The sequence below is a fragment of the Eschrichtius robustus genome, chromosome 12, assembly GCF_028021215.1.
Source record: "Eschrichtius robustus isolate mEscRob2 chromosome 12, mEscRob2.pri, whole genome shotgun sequence".
Taxonomy (NCBI): Eukaryota; Metazoa; Chordata; class Mammalia; order Artiodactyla; family Eschrichtiidae; genus Eschrichtius; species Eschrichtius robustus.
In genome coordinates, this window is record NC_090835.1 from 105061827 (window position 1) to 105087893 (window position 26067).

Genomic DNA, 26067 nt, shown 5'->3' on the forward strand with positions numbered 1-26067 from the left:
ATCCCGTCCCCCCAAATCGCTTAGGTTCTGGTAAAGCCAAGTCTGTCGGGCTTTGGTAAAACAGTCTGAATTTTGGTAAAATGAGGGCAGAGAATGCTCTGGCTCCATTTCAAACTGGAGACCCTTCCCTTCCCACTGCCAGACGCAGGAGAGGGTTTTTCTGAGGCTCCGGCGGGGCTCCTGGCTCGTGCCGGCCAAGCGCCCAGCCGTCACCCGTCACGGTTGAACCGTCCCTACCAGTGCTGGGGGGCTGGGGGCAGGGGCGCTCTGCTCCCGGACCTCCGCCTCGAGGACACTGCGAGTCTCGGTACCCACTTCTCTGCCCACTCCTCGGGGCAGCTGTTTACCGCGGGACGTCAGTTCTCTGCGGGACCTCAGAAGAGCTGCTGCCTTTCAGTCTGCTGAGCTTGTTCTCTTAGTGTGAGGACAGGAGTGTGGCCTTCCGAGCTCTTTACGCGTGGTCCTATCGGTTTCTTTCGTCTGTTAACGTGTCGTTTTGGTAGTTTGAGAGACTCCTTTACAATGTTCAAAACTTCAAGAATCTATGTATGCTTCGAGTGTTTTGCTTACGACATGTATTCGAAAGTGCGATTTACACACAGCAAAACCGCACTCAACACAAGCAAGTGTTTAGAGAAGGAGCTAATCCCTCCTCCAGCGCCACTCGCCCTAGATGAGTCTGGGAGTGGTATATCTGACATCTACAATTCTCTCTGGCTCTTTTGATCAGAGTGATCTTTTCTTTATACGTAACTTCTACAAGCAGATGTCAGCCAGCAGGGATCTGGCTCCAGCAGCCCGTTAAGGCTGCCAGTTAAGCGTCTGGACCCCTCGCCGTAGTGACGCCCGCACACGACGACAGAGCGCGCGCCAGCAGTACACTGCTTTATGTCTCACGCACGACTCATCTCTTGATGCCACGCAAGGAGGCAGGAGGGAAATGACTTCATGGAAACGAAGCAGGTTCCCGTAGGGTACTTTATCACGGTCCTTTGCCTCCGAACGTGCATATATGACCAGCCCATCACAAAAGCACTGGGGGTTCTGGCGCCCTCTGTTCCCCTTTCCTTTAAAAACCAGCCTACTCTCTAGAAATAAAGCAAACCAATTCATTTCAAAATGATAGGTTGCCAACAGTAGATCCTGACGCTTTGGGGAACATATGCTTTATTGCTGGCATGTCAGTCTTCCTTTCAAAGATGGGGGAGAGATGTTACTTCACCGCAAATACTTAACGTGTAGGCCTTGTATTTTTCAGATGTGGGTTCTGTTTTTCAGATTGTATTACGATCATTTCTCTTTGTTCCTTTTTCTCACTCAAGTGAATTTCTCATCTCCCTCCATGATTGCTGGCTTCAAAACTCATTCATTTACCTAGGTAAATCTATAGTGAACTTCATTACATATAATGTATGACTTTCGAATCATATTTGTGTCAACAGACGAAAACGTCACACACAGGGTTAGATCTCACTAGGCATTTCTGCAGGCACTACGTGCAAGGAAAGAGACGGGACAGCTTTATACAAAAACTACAGTAAAGGGCAAAGGTCAGGCATCACATACATAAAGAAAGACTCTCCTTGTCTGACAGTATCCAGCATTCCGTGGCGGCGAAGGGGCTTAATCCTTAATAATGCTTACCCAAGATTCTCATAACAATATTAGTTGATTAAATAATAGCCAGGTAGGCCGTTCCTTATTCCAAAAGATTATTCCTGAAATCCAAGCCACGTAAACATAGAACCCTTACATTACAAAAGATCCCTAAAGCACATCCAGTCACAAAGCCAAGAGTCCACGAAGCAACACCATCAACCACCAGTTATCGCTACCCAGAATTTGCCTGCTTTGTCATTTAAGACCTTTCTGTATTGGGTTTTCTTAAAATACAGCACAACTGAATTTTTGTTTTTGTTTTAATAAATGTATCTATTTATTTATCTGTGGCTGCATTGGGTCTCCGTTGCTGCGCGCGGGCTTTTTCTAGTCACGGAGAGCGGGGGCTACTCTTCGTTGCGGCGCGTGGGCTTCTCATTGCGGTGGCTTCTCTTGTTGCGGAGCACGGGCTCTAGGTGCGTGGGCTTCAGTAGTTGTGGCTCGCAGGCTCAGCAGCTGTGGCACATGGGCTTAGTTGCTCCGCGACATGTGGGATCTTCCCGGACCAGGGCTCGAACCCGTGTCCCTTGCATTGGCAGGTGGATTCTTATCCACTGTGCCACCAGGGAAGTCCCTGAACTTTTGTGACATAGATTTCTTACTTTCTCAAAAAACTCCAGATTACTATACGAAATTTGACTCAAAAGTCTCCAAAAACTTTTCAGATAAAAGTAATATAAATTTGTAATTCAATTAAATGAAAGAGTAATGAATCTATACTTCCCCAACTATTGCTCAATCTTGACAAAAGGGAGCTGCAGATCTTTGGATGCCCCTGAGCCGCTGGTAAGCCCCATGCCACCGGGACTGCCGCTGATCACAAGTGTGGGGAGAAGCCCCCGAAACTGAGCCCTTATGCAAATAAGATACGCAAGATGATTAATCATTAGAAGAAAAACATGTACCCGCGCAAACTGAGGTGGAACAAGATATAAGGAGACTCTACCTGAGGAGAAGTCAGACTACAGGCAGTTTATCAAGTGAAGTCAGAGCTTAGCAAACAGCTAATGGACTTTCCTGAGCTATTTCTTGGAAGGAGAAACTGGCGGGGCCGCTGATCCCTACTGAACACGGTAACAACCCACTCCTTCCCCAACATCATCCCTCCTCTCCCCAGTCCCACCCCCCTCAGTCAACTGGTCACCCTCCTCTGCCCCACACCCGCCCCCATCACAAGCTCTGCTGAATCCAGCTCTTCCACCTGGGATCCACCCACCTCCTTCCATCTCTACTGCCACCCCCTCCATCAGGCCACCTTCTTCTACAGGGGCTCCCTAACTGGCTTCACTGCCCCCAGGCTTAGCCTCCCCAATCCATCTTCCCCAAAACCAGCAGCAAGATCTTGCAAATTTATAGGTCTAATCAAGTCACTCCCCCGGTTAAAGTCCTTCGGTGGCTCGTTAATACCAAGAACGTCTCCACAGATAAAATCCATATGCCTCGCATGATTATAAGGCTTGGAGGCTCACAGATTTTGCCGTCCATTGAGATCTGGGAAGCGTTACAATTCCCAGTGCTGCAGCAGTCCCCGCACCCGTGGAGCCGTAACGTCTGCGGGCGAGGGCCAGTCTTCAGCACCACCACCTGCCAGACACACACACACACACACACACACACACACACACACACACACACACACTCACACTCGCCCACCCAGAATCCTCAAACCCGGGTTAGAGGCCACGCCCCCGTGCTCTATGGCAACTTGTCCTTCCCCTGTTATACCACCAAAGACCAGGCGCTGGGTCTGCTGTCGACCTTCGGTTTCCCCTGCCTAACCCAAGGCTCTGGGAGCAGGGACGTGACCTCCTAGTGACCACGCATCCCAAGCAAGCAGCTCCTAAGGAAAGGGACCATGATTTCACTGCCCAACACTGGTCTCCAGCACTCACTGGACACCCAACTTTTTATTCAAGTCCAGGTTGGACCCCTTTAAAATGGATGAATCAACAGTAAGCACTGTGCTCCTGAAAATCTGGGAGATGGTTCTTTAAGAAGTGACAGCCCACAACAGGGGGCAGGAAGAAAGAGCCCCTCGCCTTCGAGCACACCCTGGGAATAACCCAACTTTTCAAAACCCTCCTCGATGAGCACATTCCCAGCAGCTACAGAAACGCGCCCGATCTTTAAGTGCTGATATCCCCTGGGCTCTCTCTGCCGGGTCACTCTATACTCTGCGTCACCGTTAGCATCTTTTCTGAGGTGGCAACATTGTCCTCAGACGTCCAACAGTAAGTCCTCAGGCGATAAAGACATCTCCCAGTCCACGCTTCCCAGGGCCGTTATGAAGCGTGAGTGAGAATGTACAGAAAGCTCACCTGAAACACAAAAAAAATACTCCACAAATACAGGTTATGAGACTTAGTATAGATTAATAGTAAATAAGCAAAGCCCAGAAGACATACTTATTGGAATTGTTATACTTTAATTTCTGGGTAAATGGATACTAGGAAAGAAACTGCCGTGCTTTAAATTCAAAAGGCACCCTTGGAAGGATGGCAGCTTCACTCATAATCTGAGTTGCTTCCAGAAGATGGTCCCAAGTTATTTGCTTGTTTCTAAATTATCTACAAGCTTCAGACACTGCACACATCTAAAATGCTCATTAGAAGTCAAAGAGCTTTACATGCCTAAATTTGGTTTGCAGATGAATATATATGTGTACTGCATAAAACCCAAAAACATTCAGTAGACCCTAGGATGCATGCAAAGTTACTTAAACTCACTTTTACCCCCAAACAAACCTACAGCGGGTGAATCACATGGAGCCACAATGGATATCTTACATCAATACGGATCAAAAATGCATTACAATTATGGGAGAATGCAGTCTGTGGCTGGCTTTTGTCTCTCATTTTTGACAGCTAGACCCCACCACGGGCCCCAGTGCCCATCACCTACAGACCTTTAGGCTCTCACTCACCCTCCGCGCCCATGCTTAAAAAGAGGCTCATGGTCCTCTCCCCAGCTGACTAAGCCAGCATGGTCAAAAGCTGAAAAGGTCTCAGTCTTCAGAGGTTCATATATCTAAAGAGGACAGGCTAGAAATAAGTTGATCTGAGTTCAACACCACAATCTACAAATAAAGAAAACTCCGTTTAAGTCTTTTTTTCCTTAGTAACATTTATCAGGGTTGCATACATGTGTGTATGTCTTAACACACAGAAGTTAAAAGAGAAAGAAAGCCCTGTCGTCTCATATAGAGAAAACCCCTTGTTGTGTTAAAAATAATAACACTCGGGACAGCCAGAGTCCCGTGGATGGAAAAGGACGAGTCTCTGGCCCACTGCTGACGGAACAAGCAGACGTTTCAATAAAGGCCTATCCATGAAAAATTAAACTTCTGTAAAGGAAATTCTATAATAACGAGGAAAAATATAGATGTTAAGTAAAAGAAAAAGGTAAAAATCTCATAAACAGTCTAGAACCACAAAAAAATTATACAGGAGAAAAGAATGAAAGAAAAAGTTTTAATGTTATGAATGGTTTACATTCAGGTGGAGGGAACTTGAATAAATTTTCTCTCATCTTTCAATTTTTCCTTTTTGTCTAAATTTTTGAGACTAAGCTTCTAGTTCCTATCCTGAAAACAACTTTAATCCCGCCAAGACCAGACAAAGTAAAAGGTGCCAACCTCAGCATGTTACAGCAAAATGCTATCAGCAGGTCATAAGTCTCTCCCAACTGCTTTGCACTGAATAATAACCACGTTAGCAGCTCCCACACAGAAGGCAGGATGGAGCTAGTTTCGTGGGGATGTGGAGAAAAGTCATCCTGTCCACTAGGCCACAAGTGGGCCTAAGTAGATTACCCTGTGCTCTCCCAGGAAGAAAGCAGTTTACACACAGAGCCGGTTTTAAACACTCCAGCACCACACAGAAAAGAGCTATCCAGTCACACCAAGGACAAACGTTTAGACTGGAAAGTTACAGAAACATAGGAAAAGCCCTCTTGAAATGTGAATACCCATCAATTCCAAACCCGATTACCCAGTAGCTATGACCACGGGCAGCTTGCGAGGTTGACATCACTTCCAAGGGGCCTGGAGCCGCCAAGGGCTGAGCAGGCACCAGGTCCCACACACCGCTCAAGTCCCAGGGTGGACACCACACGGCGTCAAGGAAGCGGTGGGCTGACGATTCTCCTGCTCTGACGTTCACCAGTGCTTTCTCACTTGTAAAGCCCTGAGCTTCAGAATGCCAATGACCAACGTGCTGTCCTCTTGCGGGGGACAGGGGGCGCTGGAGAGGAAGCAGGGGGAAGCAGCACAGCCGATGCAGGGCTTCTGCTGTCAGCTTCCAAAGTTAATGCTCCCTTGACGACCGTAAACCTCTACTCTGCGCATATGGACCATAATGAGAGTTTTATAAGAATCACAACTGTGGCAAATACACACTCAAATCATGGACCACAACTAACACTGAACATTCTTTCCTTGAAATGAAAAAAAGTTTATATTCAAACTCGGAGATACTATGAAGCTGTGATTTGGTAGGGAATTGGGTTTTGACCCTGCACTATCTCTTGGCTCTCAAGACAAATCTCTAGGCTTTTACTGCTCTGGACCCCAGTCTGACTGTTGCATCAAGGTCACAATCTCCAAACACATTTCTATGCAGCCAAAAGGGAGAAAAAAATGTGCGCATATAGCAAAGAACACTCCAAATATACATCGGTTGAGGGCATGGGGGCATGGAAGTAGCAAAACAAGCACCCCAAGTTCCCCCCACACAGCGTAGCATAAAGGACGCTGGGCCAGGAGCCAGAAGGTCCAGGTCTGAGCTCCCAGCTGCCGTCCACTCTCTGAGGGACCGTGGGGAAGACACTCATCCTTAAGGGCTCAGCTTCTCCATCTGTCGAACAAGGAGGTCCCGACAGGTGACTTGGGAGGTGTACATATATATATATAAATCAAAGGTCTTTTCCAGCATTACCTTTCCTAAATTTCTCAGCTCAAATTTCCTCTTCCTTTACCCCTGAGAGCATCTGCTGCAGGTTCTACACGTGGGACCCATCACTTGACCACAGGGCTTCGGTACAACTCCTGGAACCATGAAGACAGGGTATAAATTTCCCTCATTCATTCATCATTCTATTAGCAAGCACAAAACCATCACTTACATCATAATATACAAAACCATGTGCTAGATACTTTACGGGACGGATATAAAAATGAACAACTTCAAAAGGTCCAGTCTCTACTTAAAGGCATTTAATGTTTACAATCCAAAGGGAAATATAAAGAATTGAAGAAAACTGCAATGACAAAGATCTAGAACAAACTGCTAGTTAATCACAGTTCCTTTCCCACGAAGCCTAGATGGGACCCAAAATCCTTCTCAACACAGCATTCCACTCAGCAGCCTAAAGACTGCAGTGAGCAGGTGAGGTTAATTTTGCTGCCAGGTTAGGCTCGCTCCTGAGCACGTGCCCGGGCACTTCCAATGCCCTCCTCCCGCTTGTCCCCCTAACCTCCTCGACTTCCACCTTCACCTCCAAACCATTAGGTATTCCCGAAAAGCCGGGGGCGCTTCAGACCCTCGTCACAGTGGCTGAAAGCCCTTGCCAATTCACCTTTGCCAACTTTTTAAAAATTTCAAATTCCAGGGAAACAGGAAATATATATACTTGCTTTACTCCATGTCTACCACACTGCTATACTAAACTCTGAACTGCATGACTGACATTGGCATTGGACATCTAGTATATTCCTACTAAGAAGAACAATGCGCAGTGTCACTGAGGCTTAAGTTTGTGCGCATACGACCCAGCAAGCTTTACAGACACTCACGCCTCCTGCTCCTCTCCTGCTGTGAGAGGCTGCATCCCTAATCCTAGCTGGCCATCTGGGAAACAAATGACTTTGTGATGGCACTGTAAATTGGTTCCACTCCTCTGGAAAGCAATCTGGCAATATGCTTCAGAAGCCATAAAACTGTTCATACTCTTTGACCTACTAATACCACTAGGGACTCTGTCATAAGAAACTAATTCAAACTGTGGAAATAGCTACATGCACAAAGATATACCTTGTGGTGTTATTAATAACTGTGAAAAGCTGGGAGCAAGATACTCATCAACAACAGAGTTAATTACTTAATGGTATAGAATCACAACAGAGAATGCAACCATTAAAACGGTAATGATGAAGATTATGTAGCAATAAGGGGAAATGCAGATGCAAAACAATAAATACAACGATGTAAAAATCATTGAAGAAAAAGCTGATAATATTAAAAACTGATAATCATTGTTTTAGGACAGTGAAGGGGGTGTTTTCTCCTGTTCTGTTTCTTAGCTTTTCGTGATACAGCACTGATGCTTCTACCACTTAAAGATAATCTTCGGAAATATGAATGCAGGCCTTGATCGTGAGGATGAAGAGGAAAGGGACCACATCAGAAAGCCCAGCCTGCTACCCTCCGCAGCGGGGAGGGGACAGGGCCCTCCACACCCTGGGGGCCGGGAGCGTGTGCACAGAGCAGCTCCACAGAGAGCCACCAGGCAGTGTGTGCGCCTGTCAGTGATTAGGGAAATATGAGCAGCGCCCATCTGCTAACCCCAGTCAATCCCCTCCATTACCAGCATCCCGAGGCCAAGAATTTCCCAGGCACACCGCACTTGCTGTCAGCTTAGTTATCTGTTTACCAGATTGATATGGGGTCACACGGGGCTGTTCGATAATTTATTTAAAGCAAGTAAGCTCAGATTTTCACGTCTGGAGCAATGAGGGACGTCTGCGCCAAGAAACGCCATCATCATAAAGATCGGGGGAGAGGGCAGAAACCACCTGTCGCCTCTGGTGAAACAGAGGAAGCGGCAGCACTGACCCTGCCACTCGGGGGTCTAAGAAACGGGCGCCCGGGCGAGGGCAGGGCTGCCTCTCCAGGGCTGACGTGGGGATGGAGGACGCAGCTCAGGAAGAGGGGTCCAGCCTAACAAACATTCCTCCAGATGGACACTGATCCCAACCTGGGGCCACTGAACCCCATGTGCAGGTTCCCCCTGTGTCCAGCCGGGCACCAGCCCCACGCAGGGAGATTTAAGGAGCTCCAGCCTGCCTAAACTGTCAGCACTGAGGGGTCTCGCAGGTTCTCTGCTTCCCCGCTCTCGTGCTCTTACCCTCATCCCCGCGGCCGAGGACCTCTTTATGCTGCAGGGTCAGCGACCAAGTTCTGATCTCACCGTATCGCAATTTCTGCTCTGAGTCCCTGCCAGGGAGGGAGCAGAGCAAAGACATCTCAGAAACAGATTTTGAAATTAGACAAAACTGACTTAAATTCAAATTATGTTACCCTCCTCCCTGTTGACCTCGGGAAAATTGCTTAATCTCTCTCAACTGCAGTTTCTTTTTCTATAAAATGTGCACCTACGCCATCAGGTCACTATAAGGATTAAGTGAAATAAGGAGCGTCGACCCCAGCGTCTGACGCCACGTAATGCTTGTTAATCCAAGTCTGCCCCACATGCCCTCCCGCTCCTCGGCCACTGGTGCCCCACCTGCCTCTCCATCCCCCTCTCATCCTGTCCACTAAACAAGGACTGCACAGCCCCACCCTGCCGCTCAAGCCTCCTTATGCTGACCACACACCTGGACTCCACTTGCCTTCTGGAAGCGCCCACCACCGAAACCCAGACACCGTCCTCTCTGAACCACGATCTGACGCCAGCGTGGGCGCTTGATGCCGCACCGCCTGGGCTCACAGCCCTGCCGGTTCACTTGTTAGGAAATGCGACTTGGGTCAAGCTATGGAACCTCTGCGTGCCTCAATCGCCCCATCTGTGAAACAGAGACAATGGCAGTGCCTACCTCATACGACTGTGAGGCGGATCCCTGTGTCTACAGGCATCTGGGAGCCGTGTCCAGCACATGGCAAGCAGGCACTTTTTACATCTTTGACTCCCTGTGAGAGTGTTTCGTCCAGATCACTCGGTTAGCTGCCTGTGCTAGCCCACGTCATCAGATGAGCAAGCATCCCCGCTACCCTCTGACACCACGGGAGATGAAGCAGGCTCGTAGAGTGAAGCCTTTCCGGTGCCAGTGTGGTCCACAGGCCAGCGTCAGCATCACGCGGGAGATCATTCGAAATGCAGCCTCTCAGGCACCCCCAGCCCGACTCAAATGGAATCTGCATATTAACACATTTTGAATGCACAAGTCCTCTGTCACCTGGGGTTCCTGTTATAACACAGATGGGGGGGCGGGGGACCTGAAACTCTGCCATCCTAGGACCCCACTTGGAGTAGCAGGTATGAAAAAAGAGCACCAAACTCCAAAGAGGAAGTGCACCAGGATGTGAGACAACGGCTGCTTTGGCACCTGCCGGTGGACAATGAGGGAGACGGGTGTGACCGATGACCTGGAAGAGTCCATAGCTAAGAAGTCAAATGGCGCAGGGAGCTCCCTGGTAAGTCCTTAGAGGGTAGGGACCACGTCTTACTCATCCCGGTTTTCTCAACAGAGGATGCCTGGCACAGAGGAGGCAGGTCACTGTAACCATCTATCTCCGTCTCAATGAAAGCAGAATAGCACTTGTTAGCCTTACAGAAACACAACTGTTTTATAGCTGTATTAGCAGCCCCTCCCCACCCTACTCTAATATAATATTTGCCTCTACATTTCCTATATGAAGATGACACACCCTATCATTAATCAAAGGGAACCACTTCTAAACGTTTTCTCTTAGTAATGATGCTGGCTTTGAAAACCCGGGAGGCGGGGGGTGAAGGTGGGGTGGGGGCAGGAGGAGGGGCCGGCAGAACATCCTACACAAAACAGCGGCTACATTTTTAAAGAGCATTTGCTGGTACCTTGCTGACTCTTTCATTTTAAACATCCAGCATGTTGAAAACTAAGTGAAGGCAGCAGAAGAGGAAGTGCCCTGCTGCTATAACCCTTGACCTTTTCTTAGTGACACACGAAACTAATCAGCCCCTGGAGGTCAACAACCAGGGACTAGTTAGAGGGAAGGAGACACGGAAAGCAAACGAGAGTAGAGACTAGAAAAATCACCCCAGCTGATCCAAGAGTCCCTTGAAGTCCCTCCTTCCTGGGGAGCACAGCCCTCACTTTCTAAGACAGCAGCAATGACCGGATGCCCTTGCTTTTGATCTCAGCAATCTGTCCCCTTGTCCAGCAGGGCCCTGGCCCTACCACCCACCTCCACACACACCTGTCACCAAGGTAACTGACTAAGGGGAGAAATCCACACAAACGTGAGAAGAAAGCTATCTTCCCGGTCCAGTGCCCACAACTAGCATGAAGTTACCTAAATGTGAGACCACATCAATCCCAAATGTGCCTCTCTTTGAAAAAACAAAGGAAGATCACCTGCAGATGTCCCTAAGAGAATCTCCTTTACGTCACTCTGAATCAGCAGCTACATATGAACACAGAGTAACATTATTATACGCGTATACTACACATACCTACATGTACAAACACACAGGGATACGTTTCTCTGCTCTGCCTGTATGTGAAAAGGGTTTGGGGTGGGTAAGGCAGTCCTTGTCCTCAGCTACTGGAGTAAGCCAACCATTTTCTGCCCTTAGGTGAGGTCTCTAAGCAATTCCAGGGATCATATACACCCCTTCTGCTTCAACTACTGATGGAGCTCTCACAGAAAAACAGAATACAAAACAACGACAAAGTTTCAAAATTTTACATCTAAACATTCATTTTTAAAATGAAATCAAAGCAGGGAGAACACTTGTTTCCCCAAACCTCATCTCTAAACTTCCACGAACTTTCAACCAAATAATCTTAAAGCCACAGTCACACAGGGAGGAGGATGCCAGCCCTGTCACTGACTTTTTAAAGAAACTCCAAGGGCCCAGGAGGAGCTAAGACGAAGCACCCCTCTAAACCGAGGGACCCTCGGAGGGCCTATGTGGTGCAGGCAAACACACAGCCACGTTTACCAAAGTAATGTCCTGTTGAGTGTTACAACGCACAGGGGTGGTAAGGCTCTGGGTGAGAAGACTTCAGGAACTACAGAAGCGTCAGCTCAAACCCATCACGGTCTGCAGTTTATAGAATGAAACTGCCCTCAGAACGCAGAGTGACCGGGAGCCGGCAGTGAATGTAGGCGAGCGGACCCCTGTCCTTCCTCCAAGTTCCTGAACTCAAGTCCCCGCAGAGTAAGTGAGACCAGCCCCTCCAGACACCAGCGCTAAGCCGCATGAATAGAGAGACATGCTCCATAAGGACGTGAAAAGCACCTTCCAACACAACTAAACAAAACAGAAGACAGTCCCTGTGTGTGTGAGGACTATTTTCCAGCAATCCCTGCTAATAAGGACACCCTGAGAAAAGGCATTTCTGTATCTTTTGTGATGAGAAAAATCTTAATTACAGCCCAAAGAGCAAAGTACTCAAGAGGAATTAGACCAACGATCCCATACCTTGACCATACATTTAGAATCATCTGTGAAGCTTTTAAAAATCACAATGGCCAAGGCGCACACCAGGCCAGTGACATGGGAATCTCTGGAGGTGGCCTGCAGTGCACGGCCAAAGTTGGGAACCACCGAATTAGGGATTATTCCAAAGACACCGTCCAGGGCAGAGTCCATCTGAGCATGACTGTGGGCCCTTGATACGCTGGGACCTTTGTCTAAATCTCACACCCAGCTATGATGGTGGATGGTACAAGCCACTCACCCTCAACCCTAGGAGGGGCTCGGGGCCATGCACACACAGCCCTCCCCTTAAAATGCAGCACAGACAAGGTTGCCCATCCAGAGGGCCTGCCCGGATGAGCAGGGTCCAGGAGACCCTCGGTCTGTATCTGCAGGGGGCACCTCCCTGGCAGCAATGTGAGGGGCTCTGGAGACGGGCTGGGACATGGGCTGACACACGGGCCCAGCTGAGCCAGTGTCCCCGGGGAGCACGCTCTTTTCAGGATGCCGCAAAGCCCCTCATGACCACTCCGTGAGGGAGAATGCAAACCCTCTTCGCAAAATACACACAAGGATTAAAGAAATGGGTACATTTCCTTGCTGTTGCGCCTCTATTGATAAAGATGGAAAATTCACTTTATCTGAATTTTTTTAAAAAGTCCTCAGTGTTTACCAATGATACTCTCCAAGTTTCCCCCCATTTAAATTCGGCTTAGATAGTTTTGTTTGGTTTTATTTGAAAGCAAACTTCTGGCAGAGGTACGTAGAGCAGAGATATATACAAAACTCCAGCAGAATCAATTCGTATTTATTCAAAGCATTTAAAAGCAAAATTTGACCCAAGAATTCAAATAAAAAGAAAATCAAACATATTGCATACATCTTGAAAGATATTTTAAATAACAGAACATTTTAAAGCGTAAATGTAGAAAGGCAGGGGAAAGACATACAGAGATATTCAACATATAATATCTTTCTACAGAATGTGGATTTTTTTAAAGAGCACTTTTGTCCAAAAAAAAGAAAAAAGAAAAACGAACCCCTAAATCTAAGATGCTTTCCAACATGAGCTGTGAACGCAGGTGGCCCGGGCTTGAAGCCACACGCAGTGCCCTGGACCACGTCTCCCAGCCTCTGTGCCCCCTCTTACCTTTACATCAGAGGCTCTGGAGTCGGGCTGTTGGGCTCGAATTCGGGTCTGCATGTGAGCTGTGTGAGTGCATTTAACCTCCCCGCCCCTCTCTCCCTCCTCTGTGACACTGAAACAAGAACAGGACCTACCTCCTCCAATCGGCGGAAACTGGAACCTGGTGCACAGCCGATGGGAATGCAAAATGGTGCAGCTGCTGTAGAAAACAGTCTGGCAGTTCCTAAAAATATGAAACATAGAATTACCATAAGATCCAGCAATTCCACTTCTGCGACTCTGCCCCAAAGAGCTGTGAGTAGACACTGGAACAGATATCTGCACACCCATGTTCACAGCAGCATATTCACAATAGCCAAAAGGTGGAAGCAGCCCAAGTGCCCATCAACAGAACAATGGATAAAATGTAGTACATATATACAATGAAATATTATTCAGCCTTAAAAAGGAAGGAAATTCTGACACATGCTTCAACACGGATGAACCTTGAAGATAACTATGCCAAGTGAAATAAGCCAGTTATGTAAAGACAAAATATTCTATGATTTCATGTATATGAGGTACTTAGGGCAGTCAAACTCATAGAAACCGAAAGAATGATGGTTACCAGGGGCTGCAGGGAGGGGGAATGGGGAATTAGTGTTTAATGGGTACAGAGTTTCAGTTTGGGAAAATGAAAAAGTTCTGAGATGGAGGCAGGTGATGGTTTACCCAACAATGTGAAAGTACTTAATGCCAATGAACTGTACACTTAAAAATGGTTCAGATAGTAATTTTTATGTTTTGTATATTTTACCACAATAAAAGAATAAAAGTAAATAAGAAAGCCTAGGCCCTACCTCCTAGAGTTGCTGTAAGGGCTGGATATATGAGAAGTGTTTACAGAGTACCTGGCAGGGAAGCCCTCCATAAACACTAGCTACAGCTACGCTCTTATTGTCCTACCTTTGGAGCTCCCTCCAGGCCCCACTACCATGTTCTGCAGAAACAGATGCTCACTGACTAGATTCTGATCCCCCTCCTGGAGCTGTAAACCTTCTGCAATGAGACAGTTCCAGCCCTGGGCTTCCTTCCAGCATAAATGCTCTAATATTGGGACAAAACTTCCACTGCAATCAGATAAAGATGAAGAGACCACCTGGTTCCTGCAGAGTGTTCACACATAGAGCTGAGAAGACCACAATTAAAAAAAAAAACAAAAAACTGATTTTATCGTCTATTTCCTAAATGGTTTGTTAATAATTTTGCCTTAAAGATAGGTTCATAGGCTAATGCTATCATATAGGTCTGACAGTGGGGAAGAAAGGAAAAAAGTTCCCCTCCTATTCATAAATATTCTTTCACCTTTTATCACAATCAAGACTATTTTACTTCTTTGCTTCGTCATTTAAAAGTCCTTTTATTATGAAAATTTCCAAGCATATACAAAAGTAGAGACCCGACTAGCCCTCATGTACCCAGCTTAACAGCCAACTTCAACCTCTCTGACCCTACCTACGACTCGACATTCTCCCCACCAAAAAACTAGAATAAAAACACCAGGGCAGCTACACTGAAGCAATGTTCTTTTCTAACAATCATCATCATCATCACCATCACCATCATCACTATTTTACTTTTAGAAGTTCTTTTTGGATATCTTCTCACCTGCTTTCCTTTTTTTCTTTGAAACTACAAATAATTTCAATACCTACTATGCCAAGGTTATTGTGAGGATGTAATATACATGAAAATGCAGAGCTTGGTGTCTGATGTGCATGAAGTTCCTGAGAAATCTTAGTTCTCCGTGGACCACCACCTCACCCTTCTCTCCAAGACAACAGATACCAACCACCGCCACCCCTCTCACACACACATATCCTTCTCCACTAAAGAATGTCCTTGCTTGTCCCTCACTCCTCCCTTCCCTTCCCAAACACTGGTCCTTGCTTCCCTCCTGGCCCCTCGGCCTGCTTCGAAGCCAGGAATCCCAAACACAAATGCCTGATCACAAATCCAATCACCTAGAAGACCCCAAATATAAAGACAAATACAGAAAGTGGATAAATTGAACTGATCAATATATTTAACATTTAGGGTACCAGCCACTAAATTAAAAATTAAAAACATACCCAATCTAGTGCCTGTATATTATTTAACAGAAAAACCAGGCTAGACACTGACTACATGGTAAAAATAGCACAAACAGGGATTCCTATGCAGGTCGTGTGTTATGTGTGTGTATTTATATTTTAAACATTAAACCCTTTTTTGATGATCCAAGAAATTTTATCTGCTGATGAGATTCATTTCCTTGCAGGACTTTCCGCCAGTGGCAAACCTGCCACATCTAATTTGTTTTAAAAGGAATTCTAATCACCCAATCAATCATACTCTTGACCTCCAGCCTTCACAGTCACTTCACTGCGGCCAAAATTGGCTCTAAAAATTCATGTTGTAACAGTTCTGTTGTCCTCAAGCTCCAAAACGCCAATGACAGGAATATAATTTGACCAAACCCTCTGGTAGAAGAAAAAACAGTACCTGCAGTTTCTAATTCGTCTTCTACCAAGATTCTTTAAATAAAAGTGAATGTCTAAGATATTATTAAGTCATAACTTTTCCGCTACTGGGTTTTAAAGACTTATAAATCATCCAAGTCTCTATGCAGTGAATCTGGTCTCCTCATTACAAAAATCACACGTCTCACTTTTGCTTTTAAATAACTTTTCTTACTGCAGAGATATAATGACCAAGTAATAATCCTTCCAACTCCCCGCCCTCCCCTCCTGGCACACATTCAATCCTAACCGCGCTGGCGCACGTCGTTCTGGCTTGAAAAGGCGTCCGCATTTGCTGCCTGCCCTCCTTGTCTCCAGCCTCCCTCCTGGCTACCTGGCTTCTCAGGGCTGGCACACAGCAGGTACTCAATACGTGATGCCGCCAGGATCATTAAGAAAACTTTAGGTGTAATAAGAGACAGAAGCAGTCACATCAAGTGGAAAGGCTGACTCGGGGTGGGGAGAAGAAGGCGATTATTTTAGACACACTGTTTGAGGGGCTGGCGGGATACGCAGATGGACACATTCAGTGATGTCCACCTCGGTGATGATGTCACACGGGGATGAAGCAGGTCAAGGAGGGAGGCCCTCTGCAGAAAGACTCCATCTGCGAGCAGAGAGCTCAGCTCTGAGCACCACCGAAGCTAAGGAAGAACCGCATTTCAAGGTGACTGAAAACACTGGGTGGGGTGTGAAATGCCACAGCTAAACTGAAGAGGATTAAAGACCGTAAATGAGGGGACGGGTAACTTAATCACTAGAAAAGTTCTCCATCTTTGAGAAGCTGTTTCAGTGATGAATAAGATACATACTTATAACTATCTGCAAGAATCCCAAATAAAATGTAGACAAACAGAAACCACTAAGGGAACACTATACCAAGGCCACGGGGGTGGGGGGTGGTCACCATGCACAGCACAAGGATAAATCAAGGCAGGAGATCCAGTCCTCTAACTGACCCCATGATCAAAGGAGAAAAAGCAAATGATCAGCCCCCAGATGCTCTGAAGGCACTTGACAAAACATAACATTCACTCTTCATTAAGACAAACTCTTAATAAGATAGAAATAGATGACTATTGCCTTAATATGATGACAATATATCCACCAAAACTCCAGAATCATGATTTGAGAAACCACTATAGGCATTCCATGAAAGTCCATCTTCTGAATAGAGAAATAGGAATCAGTGAGTGACAGAAGGTTCCCCCAAAAGGAATTAGAAATGCCTCTGGAAGGTATGAAAAGATGTTCAATCTCAAAGAAATGCAAATTAAAATGACAATTCGATTTTTAAAAAATCTACAGATTGGGGAAGATCATGTTCTTTGATATCACAGTATTATGAGGGTCTAAGAAACAGGCATTGCTGGTAAAACTTCTATGGAAGACAGTTTGACAATATCTATCAACATTTAAAATGCACATATTTAATTCAGCAATCCCACCTGTAGTAAATTAAATTTATAGATATACTTCTTGTATGTGTGAACAAGGATATTGATGCATGAACAAGGATAGTCACTAAACAATTTGAAAGAGCCAAAGACAGGAAATACATTTCCATTAATCGGGGACTAGCTAAGTAAATTAAGAATAAGGCTTGGGCTTCCCCGGTGGCGCAGTGGTTGAGAATCTGCCTGCCAATGAAGGGGACATGGGTTCGAGCCCTGGTCTGGGAAGATCCCACATGCCGCGGAGCAACTGGGCCCGTGAGCCACAACTACTGAGCCTGCGCGTCTGGAGCCTGTGCTCCGCAGCAAGAGAGGCCGCGATAATGAGAGGCCCGCACACCGCGATGAAGAGTGGCCCCTGCTTGCCGCAACTAGAGAAAGCCCTCGCACAGAAACGAAGACCCAACACAGCCATAAATAAATAAATAAATAAAAATTTAAAAAAAAAAAAGAATAAGGCAGCACTACACGTATTGACATAGGATATCGCCAAGATATATTGTTAAATGATAAAAAAGAGGTGTTGATTGGCCGTGCATGGTAGCTACCATTTTTCAACAGGAATATAAATGTAGTTTATGCATATACACACGTATACAAGGAAGTGCAGACACGGTAGGAGCTGAGAGACAGAGACAGGAGAGAGGCTACTATTCATTACATGCTTTTGTACCTTTTGATTTTATACGATGAGCATTACAACCCAGTGACTTGAGATCACTCTTGACTCCCCTTTCCTTCGCTCCCTCCATCCAGCCAATTGGTAGGATGTGAATTCTGTCTTTACAACATCGCTGCCACTTCAGCCCTCCTTTCCACTCTCACCACAGGTGACATAATTTAGAGACCCTCAGTACCTTCCTCCAGGATAATTAAACAGCCTGTAACACCTTCCACCTCAAATAATTACCTCCTCTGATTCACCTTACGTACCATGCCGGATTTGCCTTCTGAAGCACACGTTTATTAAGCCTCCGAAGGCCCGAATTCCGCTTCGCCTATCCAAGTGCCCCCGCAGACCCCAATTCCCAGGGACCACACCCCACACTTGGGCTGAACAGAACTGCTGCCAGGGACTAGACCTACAGCTGCTTCCTCCCACCCTGAGCCCCAGCGCCCGGCGGCCTCCTCGCTCAGGAATGTTCCACGCGCACCAGCTGAGATGGGTTGTGGCCCCCAGCACCCACCGTGAAGGCCTTGACCTCAGGACACTGCCCCTGACGTCCATCCAGGACATGACTACAGAACTGCACGTCCCTCTCAGGGTGGCCCTGACATGCCCACCTGCTTCCTTCTAAGCACCCACACCAGCGGTAAGGCTCCCCCTCGCAGCTGCCCCTCTGCTTCGTTTCCCGGGCTTCTGAGAACAGTGATGTACCCACAGCAATAAATAAAGAGCAAGTCATCTGGTGAGGGTAACGCTTCCCTTCAGATTCCCCGGATTCCAACTGCTCACTAAAGGACTAAAAAGCCATCCTGAATCTGTAAGTTTAGATGTGCCCAGTGGTCACAATGATATTATACTAAGGTGGGAGGTACTAAAAATGCTAAGTAACTGTTTCTGATTCTTTTTGCCTTTTTCAATGGACACTGGTAAAAAGTTTGGAATCCCAAGCACATAACACATATGCAAGAAAGTCCCTCTTACCTGTCATTTAAAAGTCATTTTCTAGAGTTACTGTTTTTTCAAATGAGAGAAATGATCTTTCTCAGGGTAAGCATGTAAGGTTAGTGATGGCTGGGAGCAGGAACTAAATTGGATGATTTCGGGTCCTTATCAAGAAGTGTCTACCATTTCCCAATGTAAGGCAATTATGCATTAGTTAGGTCAAGGTCATTTTAAAAGAGGTGATTCCTGTAGACACATAGGTATCAGTAGCCCATATTAGTCTGGGCAATAAGTATGGAAAAGAATTTTAAAATTCATCATCAAATTCATAGAGACAGAAAGTAGAAGAGTGGTTCCCAGAGGCCAGAGGGAGGGGAGAGTGGGGACTTAGGGTTCAACGGGGACAATTTGGGAAGATGAAAAAGTTCCAGAGAATGGATGGTGGTGATGGATGCACAACAATGTAAATGCATCAATGCCATGGAACTGCACACTTTAAAATGGTTAAAATGATAAATCTTATTTTATATATATATATATATATATATATATATATATATATTTAATGCAACTTTTTAAAATTCACCATGAAACATGAACTGTAAACATTTTATTTGTAATACAGTAAAAGATACGACTACCAGTTCTTCTTATTTCTCATTTCAAGACCTAAGACAATATAGACAAAACATCAGCAGTTTAAATCTGATGGCTCTAATATAGTAATTATTAAAGTTTATCTTGATAATTCTTTTTTTAATCCTACCTTCACTTGGAAAGTACTAATATATTATTAAAGTTTAATCTGCTAATTCTTCTTCTTCTTCTTGTTAATCCTACTCTTCACTTGAAAAGCTTTTGGCCTTCAAGGTGAGGTCCATGCCATGCAGTCAGAAGGCAATGGCTGCGTAAGTACCAGCTGACTGAGGTTAGCTACAGAAGGCAGAAAGAAGGCTAGAACTCAAAGAACTCCAGGCCCTTGTTTCTGGATGGGTCCTCCCACAAGCTCAAGCCCAGGAGGGCTCTAGCCTATTGATACAATGCAATTAAAATGATGAAAATTTAAAAATAAAGAATGGAAGGAAAATGCAATGATAATCCGAAATCACAGAAGGTCACTGAGGACATAAGAGCTTCTGCTTCTCAAGTAGACCATAAAACACACCTATTATGCATCATAAAATAAGCTGAACGCAGGTCACTGCTTTTAGACGGCCTTTTCAGCTGCAGAAATTACCTATGTTTAATGGGTTAGTATTCAGTGGTAATATTTTTCAATGCCAGAAGCTAATAAAATCACGTCCTCTGGATCTGTGGTGTCTAATACAGTAGCAGCTAATCACATGTGGCTATTTAAATTTAAATTAATTAAATAAAGTTAAAACCTCAGTTCCTCAGTTGCACTGGCCACATTTCCAGTGCTCGAGAGCCACATGTGGGTGGTGGCGGCCACGCTGGACACAACAGGTAGAAACACTTCAGTCATTCCCGGAAGTCTACGGGACAGAGCTGCTCTAGGGTACTCAGTGCCTTTTCCTGAAGCCATCACAGCATTTCTGTTCGTTCATTCAACAAATGTTTGCCGAGCTCCTACTATGTGACAGGCACAGGGCTAGCTGTCGAGCATGGCAGTGAGTGAAACTAAGAATTTAAGTAGGAGATAAAGAGAAACCTCCAAGATACGAATGGAGCCCTGATTTTTAGATAAAGATGAGCAGCCAGGGAAGGGCTGTCTGAGAAAGTAACGTTTAAGTCAACATTAGAAGGATAAGCCATTCAAAGAGACAAAGTTTCCAAACAGAGGGAAGGACGCACCCATGTGCTCAGGTGGGGAGGGCTTAGCATGTTCAGGAAACTGATTTTCATGCATTTTGCAGCTGTCTCATTAAACTTGAAACACCAAGCAAAGCATTTAACTGACACCCAAATGTATTCCCATGGGGAAGTCAGACAACAGTCCATATATTATCCCCAGCCGTTCCCCTTCTCCCTCTAAATCACCTGCCTTTCTGTCATTTCATTTCTTGAAGGACTGACTTCTGAGTAGGCAGGCAGAGAGAGAGTAATTAATTTTGTTACTTCTTAGCAGAGGAAACGGGCTTAGGCGAGCTTTCTGAGTGACTGTGGACTTCAACCGGCTGTGCTAACGCGGTCACGGACACGTTCCCATCACAGGTCCAGCAGTTTCCATCTCAGGGTGGCTGGCAGTATTCCTGCCAGGGCAAACCGCTCACGCCGACTCCGGGCAGCACGACCCAGCCGCTGGGCAGACGGCTCACTGGCTGGATGACCTCTCCCTGGCAATGCAGCTACGGGCCACGCAGCAGGCACCGCCGCCCCGTCACTGCCCCGCACACAGCGCACGGGGGAGACTGAACACACCCACTCAGGCCTTTGAAGCCTCTGCCCCGCAACTCACTTGTGCCATTCACACACCTCGTCATTCTTCCGGCTTCTCCTCTTCCCGTCACCTTTGCAACCAGAGTGGCCATGCCCCTCACAGCCCCGGCTCCCATCCAGGGGCTGCACAAGGTCTGCAGGACGCACGCCCGGGGCCGCTGCACACAGCCCTCTGGTGCACCCAAGGCAGCTGAAGACAGCATCCCTCCCCCTCTGGTCCAGCGGGAGCCAAGCCACCGAGGAAGCCCCTTCCCACTCCCTTTACTTCAGGGACAGGAAAACAGAACCTCTACTGCTGGAAAGAGCCGAAATGCTGGGACTGAAAAAAAAAGGCTGCACTCTCACACCACATTAATTAAGAGTCAAATGTGGAAATCATGCTTATCACGTCAGGTTTTGATTTTTCAGTCTTAATGAAGAAAAGGCCAATGCTAATAAACAGAAAACCCCGGTGAGGTGGAACAGTTATGAAAGACAGTGTTAAGGAGGGTACATTATGTCCACACATGCCATAGCATCCATTGGTAGAGACATTTCTGCCCAAACATATTTCAGTAACTAAGTATGCCATTAACATTTTGGGTAAAACCTTATAAAAACACTTCATTTTCCTACATTTCGCAGAAAGCATAAGCTTCGGATGTTAGAGTACCATGTGAATGTAACACAAAAAAGGAAACAAACAGAAAAAACCCACTGAAACTCACAAACCTGGCAGACCTAGTTCACTCAGGACACCACCACCACACCCTCCCTGCACACTCTCTTTTTCCAGAAAACCAAAGCAGAGTGTCTTAGGGTTAGGGTTAGCTGCTCTAACAAAAATACCACAGATCTGGTGGCTTATAAGCAACAAATATTTATTTCGCAGTTCTGGAGGCTGGGAAGTCCAAGATCAAGGCGCCGGCAGATTTGGGGCCAGGTAAGAGCACACTTCCTGGATCTCAAGGCTGTGTCCTCACATAGTGAGGGGTGAGGGAGCTCTCTGCGGTCCCTTTTATAAGGACATTAATCCCATCCTGGGGGCTCCACCCTTACGACCTGACCACCTCCCAAAGGCCAACCCAACACATCCCACTGGGGTTAGGATCTCAACCTATTTATCGGAGCTGGTGGGGAATGTGGGAATGGGGTGGGGAGGACCACAGCCATTCAGCTTACGGCACAAGTAATGAGAATATGTTCTTGATCTTGGCAATGTCCCTAGAAGTAAGGCGAGCACAGCCTATTTCAGTTCCGATCTGGACTGAAGAGAGGAGTTAAGTAGGAAAAGGTAATCTGGTCACAGGTCACACACCTGGGGCAGAGCCTGGCTGACCTTCCAGGGCTATGTTCATTACTTCACCCATTTCAGGATCATACTGCAATAGCTGAAAAAGGTCAGTAATCGAGGGTTGCTTATTTGAAGCTATAATTTAATTACAGATAAAGTGTAACTTTAGAGAAAATACTTGTAAAGAGTAGGCTTCTAGTCCAAACGGAGAGAGATATAAGCCACCAACTCACAAGTACCCACTCTGCTCAACTTCCCTCATTTACTATGTGGAGCGACCCACAGTGCGCTGGGCACAAGGACAGTCCCTAAAGTGAAGGGTGAAAACTGACAATGTGATGTTGGGATTTTACTGAAAAAAATATTTAAATAACGCTGAGCAAGGGAAAAATGCCGTTCTTCCATATTATGAATAAATTACGATATATAAATATTTAATTTTTAAAAGTCCATGGGCTTCCCTGGTGGCGCAGTGGTTAAGAATCCGCCTGCCAATGCAGGGCACACGGGTTCGAGCCCTGGTCTGGGAAGATCCCACATGCCGCGGAGCAGCTGGGCCCGTGAGCCACAATTACTGAGCCTGCGTGTCTGGAGCCTGTGCTCCGCGACAAGAGAGGCCCAAGAGAGGCCCAAGAGAGGCCGTGATAGTGAGAGGCCCGTGCACCGCGATGAAGAGTGGCCCCCACTTGCCACAACTGGAGAAAGCCCTCGCACAGAAACGAAGACCCAACACAGCCATAAATAAATAAATTAATTAATTAATTAAAAAAAAAAAAGTCCATAAATATCTTTCAAATCTTAAACACATTCACTTCTAAACATGGGATGTCTCATTGTATGCCATTACAGAAAAACAAATTTTAGCTTTGGTGTTATTAGCACCCTTTACACCCTAGAGAGGTTATTTGGGAAATCATCTGACTTTAAGAACAAATGTTTAAGGCATCTGGGAGTTGGTGGTCCTTAACGTTAGCAAGTTTTACTGCATCTTCTTTGCTTCTGAGCTGGTCTCTTTCTGGTAAATAAAAAAATGTTTGCTGTAACTACAAATAAAAAGTACCTACAGCCACCCATTTGGAATTGGTACCCATTTTTCTTTCCTCAAAAGTGTAATTGCAAAGTACAGTCTGCTGGCTTTCTCCTTCCCCCGCAGTATTCCGAGGGTGATTCAGGAGTATAGTGAGCCCGCATCTGAGAAGCACAGGGAATTTTACTTGAAGGTATAACTATGACACGTATTTGTCCCTGTGTTACCTGATGTATAGACAGGAATAGATGGGCAGAGAGAGCCTTCCGGGTGCTCCCAATCCCACGGGGAGCCTGGACAAAGGGACATCTCCTATCTCCTCCCCTTGATCAGGAATCCTTTCCCCTCCACCAGCCCATCATTCCCCTAACACTGGGCCTGCCTGCCCTGCTTTAAACCTCCTGAGAACAGCCTGTTTGGTCTTTCATGTGCCTTTGTTTTAATATTTGTGCACATAGGCCTGTGCTCATCTAAGGGAATAAAATCAGTTTGATCTAGAGAGCAGCTTAAATTCTGGAACACCTTACAAGAAATGAAACTGATTTGCAAATATTCACCGTGCACTTAGCAGAGGTGCTGGGTAACAAAAAAGAGTTAGGAACAAGTCTTTGCCCTCCAAAATTTCAGGAGGCCAGCTTTGCAAGATTCCGAAAAGCCTTATGGGCACGACTGTGGCTTCACCAGTCACTCATCTTGGTGGCAGCACTGGGGCCAGAGGTTCTCAGTCATGGCTGAACATTAGAATGACCTGGGAAGCTACTCAGAGGTTTTTACTTGACAGCTGTGGGAGGAGTCCTGACATCAGCAGTGAGTCTGACATGCACCCCGGATCAAGAGCCACCGCTCTGGACTGACAGCTCGCAAATACCCACCGCTGCTAAGGCCACAGGTTCTCAAACTGTCAGGGTTGTTCAACTCGGCCTTGAATTTCATGAAATATCTAGCATCCTACCCATATATATTTTTTTTTTGCTTTATGCTCCAAAAGACGATTTGTGTCGTCTGAACTTCAACTAGCACATAAACCTGAGGGAAGCTATAAACACCTTTAGATAATCATTTTAAAAATTATTTCAATTTCCTCCACAAAATCACTTTTAAAAAAAAAAAGAAATGTATTTATTTAGGTGGCTGTGTCAGGTCTTAGTTGCGGCATGTGGGATCTTTTGTTGCGGCGCGTGGGCTCTGTAGTTGAAGCACACGGGTTCTACAGCGCAAGGGCTTAGTTGCCCCATGGCATGTGGGATCTTAGTTCCCCGACCAGGGATCTAACCCGTGTCTCCTGCATTGGAAGGTGGATTCTTAACCACCGGACCACCAGGGAAGTCCCCAAAATCACTTTTATTACAAGCACTTCTTCATATGAAAATCTCATCCTTAATGAATTACAAAATGTTATTTTTCATTCAAAATCATCATTCAAAATGTTATTTGATAAAAATACTATTTTGCAAAAAATAAGAAGAAATACTGGCTCTTTTCAAAGGACTCCTGAAATTATCTTTACATCTTCCACAGAATGTTTTGCTAAGGCCAGTTCTGATAAGATATATATTCAGGCCTTTGTATATGCAAAATTAGATTTTGATTTATAGATTTACTGTTAGGGTTTGAAAGAATAAGGCACATATGTCACAAGAAGATGGGCTGGATGGGGCAGAGAAATGTCTTGGTGGAGGGTCAGCTGTCTCGTATTTCAAGATCAGGGACAGAATCAATGCTAAAAACTGCTTAAGGGAGGAAACTTTCAAGTACAGGATTTATTTTCCCTTAAGACGAGGTTCTCCCTCCTGTAAAAGGGGCCGACAAGGAGAACTTTGCACACACCTGGCCCAGCTGTTCCTGGAGCACCGGGATGTGGGGATGGGAGGTGTTCTTCCTGAAGGTACTCACATCGTCCTGCTAAATGAGGGCAGTGCTGGGAAGAACTGGCAATGGGTCATGTGCACAGGGGCAGAAACATGGCTGGACCTTCTGTACTCCAGTCAGCCGTCTGACTTGGGCCGATGGCAGTGGTTCTCCATCCTGATGGCGCCCTGAAACCCCTGACACTTTTTAAAGACATTACTGCTGGGCCCCCAACCCAGAGCTTACGACTGCCTTGATGTGAGTGGAACTAGAACACTGGTATTTGTGAAAGGTTCTTGGGTGTGTGCTGTAGAGGACCAGTGGGCTAATGAAACCAGTTATCCATCTAGCAGCTATTGTGACCTGGGAACAACTAAAGGGACACAAGTTCAGTTGAAAACAGATCTGACCTCTCAGCCCAGTCCCTCTCCTAGACACAGGTAGGAGGGGAAGGCAGCTTTTGAGAGAGATGAGCTTGAGCTTACAGACAGGCAGACAGAAGGCAAAGAATTAATTTGTTTAAAAAAAACAATTTCTATAAGTGACATTTGATACACTTTACACAAAATCAATTGTCAATTTTACTGCTGTTTCCCACAAGTAAGGCAATACTTAGTCTCCAATGAACGGAGCTCCAATATCTGGTTACTTTCTAAAATTCTCAAGGAAAAGATTTTAAGTATATTTGAAAAGAGCTTCTACAAAAATG

The 26067-nt window shown here is 46.0% G+C and overlaps 1 protein-coding gene across 4 annotated transcripts in view; it reads right to left on the minus strand.

Annotated features, from left to right (window-relative positions):
- The window catches only part of FARS2 (phenylalanyl-tRNA synthetase 2, mitochondrial), a 393466-nt gene that overhangs the window by 362194 nt on the left and 5205 nt on the right, over window positions 1–26067 (minus strand). For 3 of the 4 annotated variants that reach the window (XM_068558492.1, XM_068558489.1, XM_068558490.1), the window contains exon 2: window positions 13342–13430. The gene's annotated coding sequence lies outside the window, so the exon portion shown is untranslated. Of the gene's footprint in view, window positions 1–6593; window positions 6704–13341; window positions 13431–26067 lie in introns of those variants that run through there. The other variant, XM_068558491.1, reaches the window with a different exon arrangement.